Source organism: Balaenoptera physalus (assembly GCF_965194825.1).
Source record: "Balaenoptera physalus genome assembly, chromosome: 7".
Taxonomy (NCBI): domain Eukaryota; kingdom Metazoa; phylum Chordata; class Mammalia; order Artiodactyla; family Balaenopteridae; genus Balaenoptera; species Balaenoptera physalus.
Window position 1 is genome coordinate 16,991,279 of NC_138886.1, and position 14,267 is coordinate 17,005,545.

General features: G+C 43.9%; 1 long non-coding RNA gene across 1 annotated transcript; it reads left to right on the forward strand.

The window, feature by feature from the left end:
- Positions 1-531: 531 nt before the first annotated feature.
- LOC309664730 lies at positions 532-12,984 on the forward strand. Its single transcript, XR_014266009.1, has 2 exons — positions 532-8,684; positions 9,010-12,984. It is a non-coding gene; the product is annotated as an uncharacterized lncRNA (long non-coding RNA).
- The last annotated feature ends 1,283 nt before the right edge of the window (positions 12,985-14,267 follow it).

The following is a 14,267-nucleotide window of genomic DNA, read 5'->3' on the forward strand; positions in this document are numbered from 1 at the left end:
CTATTTTCTCTGTTTATCTTTTTTAAAAACATCTATCAGTCCTGATTCTGTGGGAGGAGATTTCAATGCTATGGTCTATGCCAGAGTTAAACAGATGTCATTGAAACTTTGCTATTCTTTGAATTTGAAGGGGATAAAATATAAAATTATCAGGCTTTTCTATGTGGTCCTCACTTACTTTAGAATTTAGTATAAAAATAGTAGGCGTTGGAAAACCTAACCTCTGGCCTATTTTCTTCCACTGACTGGCTGGGGACCTTGGAAAAGTGACTGACACATATTCAATGCTGAATAAATAACGGTGGTTGTTATTGTTATTACTATTATTATTAAATGTCAGCGATACCTTAGTCGCTGTATCAATAAACTAAAGAAGTTTGATTTGATAATTTCTAAGGACCCTTTCTGCACGTATTTTCCAGAATTCTAATTTTTTATGAAAAACATCAGGAGAAAATCAATCTGCAAATCTCTCTCTTCTAACCCTCTTCTAGCTCCTCATTGGGGAAACATTTTTTCTAACTTTCAAAGGTTGCTTTTGTTGTTAACGATAATTTATTGTTTTCCCACACTTGGTCAGATTTTTCTTCCCTGGTCCCATTACCCCTCAGGTGAAATTGACACTTTCAAGGCTTGGTGAGTGGAGTGTGAAATAATTAAATTTGACAAGCTTTCAGATTGAGTCCAACTCTCAAATAGTGAGATTGATTTTCCTCCAACTTAGGACAAGAAATGGGTCTGACAAGTTACCACTCAAAAGGAGGCTTTTCAGAGAATTTCAAGCAGGTGAAAGTTGGGCTTATATTGAAAACGGTCCTCCCTGCTATGATGCAGCTAACAATGATTCAACTGTGTAACTCATCTACATAGAGCCAGAGCTGTCATTTGTACTAATTAAGGGAAGGCCAGTCTGAACTCCAGAAGTGCATGTTTTAGAATTTAATTCAAGTCCCTGTGGGGACATGTTGATGGAAATAGAAAAATATTCATTGGTAACTAGCATATAACATGCTAGTTATAACACAGTGCTTGAAAATTGTTCTCTTAAGGAGTCTAATCATTCTGTGTACTCTAGATTAGTAAGCTTTAACTTACTTGCAAACTTTGCAGATAATGCAAGGAATTTTATACACTCTTAGTGGACCCCTGAAATAATAGCATTAAGTGGAATGGCTTATACTCAGCTTCTCATGTTTCCATGTAAAGGAACTTCCATTAGCATATTATTCTTGGTCTTTCTATACCCCCAGGGAAGTAACTTATCTGATTGGTGAATTCTACCCAAAAAATGGATATGCGAAGCTCAATTTGCATCTTTGTTTGTTTGTATTGTTTTTTTCAGGTCTGCCTGCCTGTCGGGAGGGTGCCTGCTCAGCTGCCCTTTGTCATGTGCTAAGCTTAGTTGAGCAGTTTTCTGTCTGCATGGAAGACTGTGATTGCCCACTGTACCAGTGACTGGGCAGGTAAGCTTAACTTATTCAGAGATAAAGTGTTGGTAGGCCCGCCTGGGCAACAGACCCAAAGCCACATCATCTAAGAGCTGTGACAGTAACAATGGTGATAGACTGATTTTTCTCTTTTGGTTCCTGTGCCTACCTCTCAATTGGTTCTAAACACGGGTGGAAAATAAGATGTCATTTATTGGAACAAACATTATGTTCCATAGTGATATACAGGGCATGAGCCTAAAATTAGCTCATCGTGTCTCTGTGTGGACGGGGAGAGACTGAATATGTATATTTTGCACACATTTGTGTAAAGGTCACAAAATTAAAGGTTAGGTGATCCAAGTTCAAGTTGAAGCTCTGTCTAACTAGAAAGGCATCGTGGATGGATTCTGGAGCCAAATCTGCCTGGATTAGCATCCTACACCTGCCAAGTAGTATATAGCTTTACTAACTTCGGAAGCATTCCATGACTTCCCTTTATCTCCTTCCCTCTTCTAAATGGGAGAGAATAATACCTACTATGTGAGGCTGCAGTGAGGATTAGATGTGATGGTATGTGTAAAGAATGTGGCACGTATTTTGCCTTGGAAAAATGGCTTTCCCTCTGACAGCCTCTGTTTCTTCACTTGCAAAAACTAAGTGGCAAGACTCAGATGTTTAAAACGTTTCTGCAAGTCTGATGGTCTATGATTCTGTTCTGAAGACTCTGAGAGTAAAATCATGGTGCCTGTGAATTTGTGTGTATGTGTGAGTATGGGGTTTATGTCTGTGACCCACAAATTCTTGTTTCCTCTCTAGATCTCCAAAATTTTACCATTACTGGAAAACACCAACAGAGGGCATCAGGATTTAATTCTGGGTGAGTTGCTGCTGGAGGCTGAGGTTCTGGTTGCCTGACAGGTCTCTAAGCAAAGCTCTTTCCCCAAAGGCGCGATAAAGATCTCACTCTCCTTCTGACACTGCAGTAACCTCAGCCCCTTCCTTCCCATCTGGCGCTGGGGTACATGCTCTGGCTTCTGTTTCTAGAGTTTCTCCCCCGGGGGTATCTGCCTTTGCCTGGTAAGGGCGCTGACGCATTTATGGAAACAGAACAGTGATTAATGACATCTGAGCTCTCTCTGCTGAGTGCTGAACTGAGATATGCGGGTCTACCCAAGGGCTGCTCTCCTGTCTAAAATGACACCAGGGAACCTTCCAGCAGGCATACAGAGTAGGGCGGCCAAAGCAGAGAGGAGAGTAAGGAGGGAACCCAGGCAAACAGGTGGTCCGCTCTGTGCTTCAGTTTACCCTCTTGCTAAAGGTGTAATTACACTTCACTCCGGGGACACTTCCACGTCATGCTGAAGGAAAAGGGCTACATTTGGAGCCAAGTGTCCTGGTATGATCTCTGTCACTAAATGTATTCTTACGGCAAGAAACAAATTCCGAGCTTCATTGTCTTAATCTGCAAAATGGGAATAATCCCATCACAACTTCCTTGTGGGATGGTGTTGAGAAGCAATGGGGAGGAGGCATGAAAAGGCATTTTGGAGAAGTGTGAAATGTCTACATAAAGGGTAGCCTATCGAAAGCGCCTTTAGGGCTTGCAGTGATTCTGGTGGTGGCGGCAGTGGCATTAGTCGTGTCAGTCGGGTGGTAACCTCACTCAGAGATGCTGGGAGTTGGTGCCGTTCGGAGTGCCAGCTGTGGAATCAGGTGGTCTTAGTTCACATTTCGTCTTGCCAGTCACCTTGCAAATCACCTGTAATCTATAAAGTGGGAATAATAGTCGTAGCACCGACCCCATGTTTTGTGAGAAACATACCAGGTGTTGCACGTAAAGCACTTAGTACATGTCCTGGAATTGAGTGAACGCTTAGTAAATTGTAGTGATCATTTTTATCATAATTATTGTTTCTTCCTGGTAAGAGGAGACATTCCTGAAGGATGTCCTAATGCCTCACACCTGGAGAACCTTTTCAGATGACTGTGACTCGCAAAGGCTCCCCCTTTCCCTAAACTGCCTTAACACTTAAAATCTGTGCCAGCAGCCCCCAGGCATAATCCCACCTTACATGGCCTGGAGCATCTCATAGCAGCTTGTATAAATTCTGTCCCCACTTGGCATCCTGGTTCCTGCATGCTGGACACTGTGAACCCCTCTCCTCTCCTTCAGCACCCAAAATATTTATATTCTCATGTAGCATTATAGATGCATTGGTATGCAGATACGCAAATACATCCAGGGCCACTCACTCACACTGGCTGACTCTCTTCATTTGGTCTCTTTCCAGAGCGGGGACCCCCCCAGTAGGGGGAGTTTGAGCTGGAGATGCCCTGGGGCCAGGCCTTGGGCCAATGTAACTGGGAATTAGCCATGCCTTTGCTGCTGTGTCTCTGGACTGTGGGATGGGCCTACGCTCTCAGATGCTCCACACCAGAGGGACTTTGGTGGCAGGTCAGGCCGTGGGGTCTGCTTAGGTCTCTGCAGGCTGACCTGATGGGAGGGGAAAACTCAGAGAACAAAATGAGACCTGTTGTCACAGCAAGGGAGTTCTTCTGTATAGACATGTACCCTGGGATCAGCTTGTGGTCCAGGAAGTTATTTCCTCTAGCAGGGCACAAAAGAAAGAACGGTGAGCAGTCTTGAATCTCACAAAAAAAATATAAAAGAAAAGAAACAGCCACAACAATGAAAATAATCAAAATTATTTATCCTACTATGGTATAATTATTTGGCTGCTTCCCTGCTCATTAATAAGAGCAAACATTTACTTTGCCAGGCACTGAGCTAAGAACTTTACACTTACATCTTACAATAGTGCTGTTGGGTCTCTTATTGTGTCTGTTTTTTAAATATGAAGAACTGGAACTTGGGAAGGCCCCGCGACTCTCCCTAAGCCACAAAGCAAGCACATGGCAGAGTTCAGGCTTTAACCACTTCGCTCCTTGCTCCTCCCCGCCTGTGCTTCCGCTGCCCCATCTGCAACATGCGACTGTCGTTCTGTCGAATTAGATCAAAGGTTCCTCCAGCTGCCTGATCATCAGCATTTCCCAAGGTGCTCTTGAAAAGTGCAAAACCCAGGCCTCTAGGGTCTTAAATGAGACCTGCAATGTGTGTTTTTTACGATGCCCTGGATAATTGTGAGGACCAGCCAGGTCCTCATCTAAGGGGATCCCAGAAGACACGACCAGGTTCAAGATTCCATACTTCTTGTGTCCTTTTACCTCTCGGCTGGGAAGTAAGAAAAGGGGGTTGGGCCCCATGTAGAGACAGCTGAAATAGGGCCTGGAGCCAGTCTCAACCCTTCCCCGATGGGCGTGCCCATAAATATCAGCCTTTTGGGACTGGAGCCAATGTAGATCAGAAGCATTTTCCCCTCGAAGCATCTAACGTCTGGATATGTCAGGTAAGAGGCGCAGCAAGACTGTACAGGCTTTGCTGGTGTTTGGACGGCAGCAGCTCGTCTGGACTCACAAGACATTAACTACCAGCCTTTGCAAAGTCTCTGTGCAAAAAGCCTTTTCTCTGAGCACTAATATTTGGCCCATCTAGAGAGTCGGTCGTTGGTATCCTCTTCCTCCTCCCACATCCACTTGGGCCAAACTTAGCTTCCGAAATTGTTCTCCCAAAGCAAGATTATCGTCTGAGATTAGCTGTGAGATCTGGGATCTAGTTCCAGATCTGCCTGTGTCTGTGTCCTCCAGACAAGTTTCTTTCCTTTCCTTGCTCCTAGATCCTCATATGGCTTCTTGAACTGCAAAAGGAGTAAGGAAACTAATGCTTGTTTACTCAGCTGAGATATAGACTCAAGTCACTATAACCTGGTGTTTAAGGACAGAGGCTCTGAAATTCACACCTTGAGGTCACATCTTCTCTCTGCCACTTACTGGCTGTGCAACCTTAGGCTAGTCAGTTTACCTCCCTGGACCTTACTTTTACCATCTGAAAATTAAGGATAATAACAGTACCTAAGTTATAGAGCTGTTGGAAGGATTAGATGAATAATGTACATAAAGTGCCTGGCATTTAGCAATTAGTAACTATTATTGTTATTACTATTATTAAATAAGCATATAAACAGATAACTATACTCTAGTGCCATACATGTTTGAATAGAAACTGCAGGGGTCTCTGAGTTTCTGATAAATGATCCAAACCAAGCCCAAGGTCCCAAAAAAATCCTCTGGCAGGGATCTTAGGCTCAAGTTGTTGTAAAGATTGAGTTGCGGCTTTCCAGGCGAAAGCCAAAGAGACTTTCCCAGGCAACATGGATTCTCCGTGCCAATACCGCTGAACCCGTCCCCAGCATCTCTAGCTATCTTCCCATTCCTGGCATGTGCCCAGACATTCCACCTCAAGGTCATTGTACAGCTGCTTTCCCTCTGCCCACCCCCACTCATCACCAGGTGAGCCCTGCTCACTGTCCCTCCCACCTGACGCTGCACCTCTGAGGCCTGTTTCTGCCCTCTGCCCCCAACACTGGTTTCCCTATTCCCTGTGAACTTGCACTCCCCTCTTGAATGCAACAGGAGCCCCTGATACTGAGTTTACCTGGTAATGAACTTGTCTATTTCTTTAGGTTCAAGCACCTCTGTTTTATTTCTGGCTATTCCGGGCAACTGTCCACTCCCATTTGGATTCTAACCCACTCTCTCAGGATACCCTGGTGTCCACAGACGTGTGCTCTGGGAATAAGGCATCCCGGGTGAAAGCATAGCTGACAAGGGTCTTCCGAAGTCAGAGAATGGTACAAGGCACTTGGAAAAAAATCTTTTTCATTTGTATGCTTATTTAATCAGTAAATATTTATTTCACCAGGTGTCACAATAAGAACTGGGATATCATTATGAAGAAGGTCTACTGGCCCAACACTGAGGAAATGCATGGGACAAATAGGAGGACAGATAGCCAGACAGAACAACTTATAACACGGAGTGAAGGGGAAGTTCGGGGGCTGTAGGGGCACAGAGGAGGGCGTACTGTCTCATTCAGGGTTCTCAGCTGAAAACAACTCTTTCAGCAGAAAAAGAATTGAGGAAAGGAATGAATTAATGGTGGCTTGCAGAGAACCAGCCTTGCCCACCACACAGCACCCAAACCATAGTGTGGGAATGTGCCAGCAAACCCCACCCTGCCAGCCCCTGACCAAAGATGGCAGCACATCCCACTGGCCCTGGGTGCTGGACACCAGAACTCCCTCTTCCTGTGGCCTGAACCCCAAATGCTTCTACTATCAGCAGGAAAGAGAGTCTGTGCAAATCTCCTTCCTCACGTTCCTGACTTTCTACTCAAGGTTTCTCTTGGGTGTGCCCAGTTGGTCAGGCTGGGATTATAGCCAATCAAATTGGAATAAGGCAGGACATTGCCCAACCAGAGTGTGTGTGGTGTGTGTGTGCGTATATGTGTGTGTTCAAAAGCTGCTGGGTAGCAGAAAAAGCAAGACAAGGATCCATTACAGATCCCCACAGGAGAGTTGTGGGGGATAGAATGTGGAAGGGAACATGACCAATTTCTCAGAGGCATTGATCTCTCAGCTGAGCTCTGAAACAAGGAAGGAAATTAGCCAGGTAAAGACAGGCCTGGGGGAGTGTTCAAGACAGACAAAATAGCAGGTGCATATGCTTGGAGATGGAAAACAGCAATAGTTCAATGTATCTGGAATAGATTTGGTTGGGGGCATGGTCAAAGTTGAGGTTGGAGAGGTCAGCAGAGCCAAGGTCCTAAAATCTTAAATCTCCTGGGCTGAGAAGCAGAAGCAAAAAAGAAGGCAGCAGTGTTCTTTTGAGAGACCAAAAAAAGATGATTACACATTCCAAGACTGTCTCTGTGTCTCTGATGTTTCATTTCTTCTTTTATTGAAGACTCTTCATTGCAGCTCACTTAAAAACTCCCTGTAAGTAGAAATCCCTCACCATTATGGAGAATTTCTTCCATAATATCACACAGGCGTGGGCTGTTTATGGAAGCATGAAACATTCCTTGCAGGAGACGTTATTTAGCATTCATGATGGAAATATTATCAGTCTCCCTTTGGAAATTAACACAAGAGCTGCATTCTTCTGCCTCTGGTCTGCAGGTTTGCCTTGCACCTCTTGACCTGTGCAAGGCACAGTTTATACCCCATCTCCTGCATGCAGACTTCCTCAGCGGCACCCATCCTTTCTAATCTGACTTCCTCTGGCTTTGAGTACCTCACAAACCTCATGTTCTCAGGTGCATATATACTATCTTTTAACCCTCTTGCAATGAAAAGCAAAAGGAACTCTTACTACTTTTCACATGTTGAGATGCCTTTTTGTGAGTTCTCTCCGGAGGAGGAAGCTGGACCATAATCTGGGTATCTAGATTTACTGTTTTATGGAAAATAAAAGCTCCTCGCCAGAGCTCCTTTGCACACAGTGGGCTTAGTTTCAATGCCAAATTAATATCCAGGCCAATGCAGAGCCCCACAGGGAAGTGTTCTTTCCCTGAGACAGGGTCCACAACAATAAGCAATGCAGGGGTGTGACATCACTCCTGCCTGTCCAGCTATTCATCATGGCAAGTCACGGGATTGAGAGGGGAGAGATCATTGTTCCAATGCTGTGTAAATCTCTTCTGTTCTTGAACCTGGGCTTTGTAGAAATGAGTGAACAGGCATCTACAGAAGACATCGTTTTCTTAGTTTTGTCTCTATTTGATACTAGAGAGATTGCATTATCTCTTTAAATCACAATAGGACTGTGTGAAAATCACTTTCTCTAAGCCATTTATTTGCCTTTAAAATAAGGAGATGACAAGGAAAGTATGTTATTTCTTCCATGAAACACTGCCTCTTAAGAGCTCAAATCCAGAGCCCTTTCCTCTAGGTAAATATCCCAACATCTGGAAAAGTGATCCTCTAATAACTTTTGATGGCACTTTTGCTTCAGGACCCTTTGAAGTACACCTTATATTGGTTGAAATCAAAGGATCTGAAACGTCATGGAGACCTGGAATTTCAGAATTGGCTTCAAGTACCCCGAGAAGAGGGACTGAAAAGCCTCTAGGATCCGAAGCTACTTTCTCATTTTTGTTTTATTTTGTTCCTCTTCTCTGCTTCTCTCTTGCTTCTTGTCCTTCTTCCTTGGTCACAGCATCCTCTGCTTTCTGCTTGTCTCTGGCTCATGGTGGCTGACAAAACCCCCAACTCTCTATTCCTTTTTCAAAAGCAGCACCCACCATACTGAGCTGATTCAGCTCAGCTATGCTCATTCATTAAGAGTTATATAAAGGTAGCTTCTGGGCTTCCCTGGTGGCGCAGTGGTTGAGAATCTGCCTGCTAATGCAGGGGACACGGGTTCGAGCCCTGGTCTGGGAAGATCCCACATGCCGCGGAGCAACTAGGCCCGTGAGCCACAATTACTGAGCCTGCGCGTCTGGAGCCTGTGCTCCGCAACAAGAGAGGCCGCGATAGTGAGAGGCCCGCGCATCGCAATGAAGAGTGACCCCCGCTCGCCGCAACTGGAGAAAGCCCTCACACAGAAACGAAGACCCAACACAGCCATAAATTAATTAATTAATTAATTTTTAAAAAGTGCACTTTAAAAAAAAAAAAAGGTAGCTTCTCTAAAATGGGATATGGACAGAGCAGAATTTTCAACCTGTATTAGTCATCTATTGCTGCATAACAAATTGCCCTAGAACTCTGTGACTTAAAATAATAGTAAATATTTTTTATCTCAGTTTCTGTGGGTCAGGAATTTGGTAGCAACTTAGCTGAGGTTCTATCTCAAAATCTCTCTGTGGTTACACTCAAGATGTCAGCTAGGGCTACAGTCACCTGAAGGCTTGACCAGGGCTGGAGAATGCACATCCAAGGGGGCTCACTCACATGCCTGAAAGTTGATGCAGGCTTTGTCCAGGAGGCCTCAGTTCCTTCCCATAGGGCACTTTTCATGAGCTTCTTGACTCTCTTCATGATATGACAGCTGTCTTTCCCCTGTGTAAACAATTCAAGAAAGACTATGAGAAAGCTGCAATGCCTTTTATGACCTAACCTCAGAAGTAGCACACTGTCATTTCTATAATAGCTTATTGGTTACACAGGTCAGCCCTATTCATGGTCGGAGAGGACCATGCAATGACACGAATACCAGGTGGTAAGAATCACTGGGGACCACCTTGGATGCTGGCTACCACAAGAGCCAGCACTAGAACAGGTTTCTAGGGACAGAGATGCAATATCTTCATTGAATGGCTCATGCCAGTGTTTTCCCCTGGGTGATCAAGAAGCTCTCTTTTAGCTACAACCTGAATATTTTTTGCTGTAAATTCTGAATTAAAACCCACTCTTTGTGCCATAGAGTGAGAGATGCTGTACAGCTGGTTAACTACATATTCATGATTTGTAGGACACCACTCACCCAAGAGATCTGTTCTAGTTTCCTTGAAAACGTGTTGCACGAGCCCCTGCAGGGAGCCATGCCCAGCTTAGTGTGGAGCTCTGAGGAGTGGGTGCCCATGTGTATTAATTGATGACGATGATTCATAGGTTGCTGAGTGGAGATGCTCTTTAAATGCTCTTAAAAGAAGGTGGGGGACAAGGCAAGGAAACTCGTCACTTCCGTGTGGGAAATCTGAACAGTCAATAGCTTTGACATCTGCAACGTTGGCCACTTTCTCAGAATCCGGAGTTGGCAGAAAAAACAAAGAGCTAAGTAGAAAATAATAAAAGAAAATTGTATGTGCTCTGTGCCAAAAAAGGAATGATTCTAGGAAAAAGGTTAAATTCTGAACCCTGGGCTGTCACAATAATGTGTGCTTCAAAGCCCTTATGAGTGCGGAGAAATATTCTGTGGCAAACCCAGAAGTTGGGAGACCTGGCTCCTAATCTTCAGATCAGGTGCACTGCCTTCGGATTCTCCAATGCAGAGTACACCAGGACTAAAAGCTGAATTTTGAATTTTGCTTTCATTGTACAAAAAGTCATTGAGAAAGGACTTTACCAGTTTGACAGCAATGCAAAGTTGGGTAAGTGTTGTCATCTCCCTGAACCTCTGAGTCCCCATCTGTTAAAAAAAAAAAAAAAAGAAAAAGAATAGTAGTAACCACTTTTCCTACTTCTTGATGCTGTTTCAGGTATCAAATTCTGGAAAACAGTTACAGATTTGTAAAGGTCCAAGGAAGCTCCTTACTGGCCCAGTAAGGACTGGGGACCCTTGTAATGCTTGTGCTTTAAAGGCAGCTGCTCCTACTTCAGGCATGTGAGGAGGTAGGGCAAAGGAGCTGGTCCAAGCACCAGACACAGAAATCAATAGTTATCCGCCACAAGGGCCTCCGTGACAACGATAATAATCATCACTTTCATATTGGGCTTTATGGACATATTAGGAGCAAATATTGGACTAGTCTCTCTTTGGATCCAAGTGTGTGAAAAATAAAGCTCAGAATCTGTGGGCATGTGCTTCTCCTCTGTAAGGAACAGGGATTTGAAGATGTAACTCTGCAGACAGACAGAATGAAGAAGAAAGCAGGTGTAGGTGATAATAGAAAGAAATAAGGAAAAGAGACAAGGAGAGCATCCTAATGCTGTTTCAGTTCCTGGTTCCCATTGTTTCTGACGTCCAGCTGCATTCCTGCCCTTGGCTTCAAGAGCCATCCCCTCCCCCCTTATAATAAATTTCCCCTTTTGCATATGTTAAGTATGAGTCTGATTTCTTTTATTCAGAATCAAAATAGTTCTAATATCATTCTTATAAAAAGAATGATCTGTGTCAATTTATGATTCCAATAGAATTGATATTGGTGTTCATGCAGCAAAGACTATGGTATTGTTGAGAAACATAGAAGCACAATGACTGAGAGTTTAGACCCAGGATCCAGACCACCTGGGATCAAGTCTCTGGACAAATCCCTTAACCTCTCTGTGACTCAGTTTCTCTATCTGAGAAATGATGATAAAAAAATAGTAATACCTACCTTAGAGGATTGTTGTGAGGATTGAATGAGTTTTTACATAATCAAGGTCACTTATCATTGCTTCATCTTATGGGAAGAAAAGTCACCGAGTTCCCAGCACTGACGCCAATCTGGACATCTAAAAAACCTATTTATAATTATACACATACAGCGTGAAAAAAAAAATGCCTTTTGAGTGTTGAAAGGAGCCATTGTTCCCTGTGATAATGGGATAACTTCAAAGTAATCAAAATTTCATGTTGAAATTGGCTACCACTGCCACATGGAAGATCTCTGAGACCCCAAGCTTCAGATGGGGAGCCCCTAGTGAAAATGTACGTCTGTGCTCAAAAATCCTGGAAATAAGGATAGATAATTGAGATTCTGGCTAAAGCAGAGTGAACAAAGATGCTCTAATTAAATGCTGCATAGGAGCTAATTAACCCATTTATATGTTTTCTTCCTTTGTGCAATAGGGGAAGCAAATATCAGCATTCATATATTTGCAGCCTATCAGTATGTTGTGTGGGATTCTTTTCCTCTTGAGTACGGTGGGAGGATGCCCACCACGGGATCTCCAAGCCCTAATTCATCTGTCCCGAGGCTTCCGCTTAGTTTTGACATTAGCTCTGGGAAGCACATGCAGGCTTTGCTCTTTGGGCCAATCGCAGAAGTAACCCTGGAAGGTACCACCAGTAATCATATCTGTCTCCTGACACAGGGTCCTTCAGACCATCCTGGAGCTGGTCTCGGGAGTCACCTTGAGGAAAGGGCCTTGGTGCTGGTGGTCCAGTGTGGGCAGCTCTCCTGACTGCTCAGCGATCAGAGAGGCTCTCCTCACTACGGTGCTAAACGACTGACAGACAGGGTATTTCAGGATGCAGAGTCCTCCCACCCACTGCAGCCATGTGGCACAGGTATTTGCTTCCTTGGGAAGGAAGTGATTTATCTGTGGGAGAACACTGTTTTGGCAAAGCTTGCATAGGGACAGCCTCTGTCTCTGCAAGCACGTGTGTGTGTGCGTGTGTGTGTGCGCGCGTGTGCATGAAGCAGTGAGAGTGAAAGATAAAGACAACGTGAACGCCCTAAAAAGGCACTTCTTTATACGAATGCTCGAAAACACATGCTGCAGAAAGACATCAGACCACAGAAATGAATTTCACGGCTATACTTTCTTCTTAGCTGTACTAATTCAACACAGCTGTACTTCTTTCTTCTTCAGAATCAGGAGCCTGCCTTATCACTAGCTTTATTATGAAAACCTTCACAGAGAGGAAATAGTCTTAGAGGGAAACGGGTGGAAGAAAAGAAGAAACAGAGAAAACAGAGCTTGGTGGGAGGGTTCTGGGTAAGGGAGCAAAGAAAATGCATTTGCTCCAAGTTTGAGTTGAACGTGTTATAAGGACTCTACATAGCAGGGTAACTATTTGGAGTTTTATAGTTGCATATGTATATATGCTTTGCCATTAGCTAGATTACCTAAACATTAACCCTCTGGTTACTTGGCCTAGTGTTTAAATTCAGAGAAGAAACAGTTTCCCTGAAGGATTTTGATCCTTAGTGATTTAATTCAGTTGATTTCATTATAAGCCAGGTATGTAACCAAATGCTTTTAACTTTAGATGAATATAAGTTCATGTTATTACCAATTACTCATTTGTTTCTAGCATTCACCATTACACATATTAGTAAAGCACAAGGACCCAATTTTTATAATCGAAGAAATTGATTTCTTTGGTCAATCAGGAAGATATAACAATTAAAAATCATTCACGTATCAAAAGATCGTATTTTAAGACTTTATTAAACATTGCACAGCAGGTTGAGTTACTGGCAATTGTCCTTAACACATTTGAATGTATTTTATCACAAAGTAGAGAGCTCACTGACACTGGATTGGAAGGGTTTGATTAATTGGCCATTATGACACCTTGGGTCCCATCCCTAGTTGCATAAGGATTGCTGTGTGGCCTTGGACAAGTCATTTAACCTCATCTGCAATGTGAGCACAACCATGTCTTCCTCACCTGCCTCATATTATTGCTACGCAAAGGAAACAAGTTTCGAGTCGTGGAAGTTCTCTGAAAAGTTAAGCCTCTGAATGAAATGCAAGTTTTTATGGATCCACATACACATACACTATTCATGATCATGAATACATAAGGGGCGCCACGTTGAATATGCTGTAGGTGTTTTGTGCTTTGAATGCATGCGCCTGGAGATCCCAGCCCGTAACAGCACATAATGGGTGTCCTCCGTGGGATGTAACCGAGGTGACACTCCGCACATTAAGCCGCACCTGTGCTCTGACAGAGACAGCGGTGTGCGGAGAATTTGGAAGATCAACAGGTGCCAAGGCAGAGAGAGAACAGAGCTGTGCAATGGCAGCACCAAGCCTGTCTGTCCCTCAAGGCCAAGCAGAAATACCACTTTATCCACACAGCTTCCCAGGGCTCCTCTCTCTCCCTGAAACAATTAATTTCTCCCAGATCTGTGTAGTTGGGGCACTTTATTGGGGTAGCCCTGAGCTTTAAGCACCCATGCCAACCCTCACAATATTCAACTGGTGCCAAATAAATAGGGTGCCCAACCCGCTCTGAGTTTGCAGCCCTGGTTCTAAAACTCTGACCCTGAACCATTCCTCAGATTAGATTCCACCCTGTTTGGATGCTCCTGGCTTCCAACTCAAGCCAAGTCAATAAATAGTTAGCAAGAACCTGGTATTTGCTAGGCTCGTGCTAAGTCATGGGACACAGCAATGGGCAACAATTCATGTGCTCGCCTTCATGGAGGTTATCATCTAATGGAGCGATAGACAATTCCAATCTCCAGACTGAGGAATCCATGGAGAAACTTCCAGAAAAGGTGATGTCCAACCTGAGACCTGAAGGCTGAGAGGGTGTTAATCAGATGAAAGG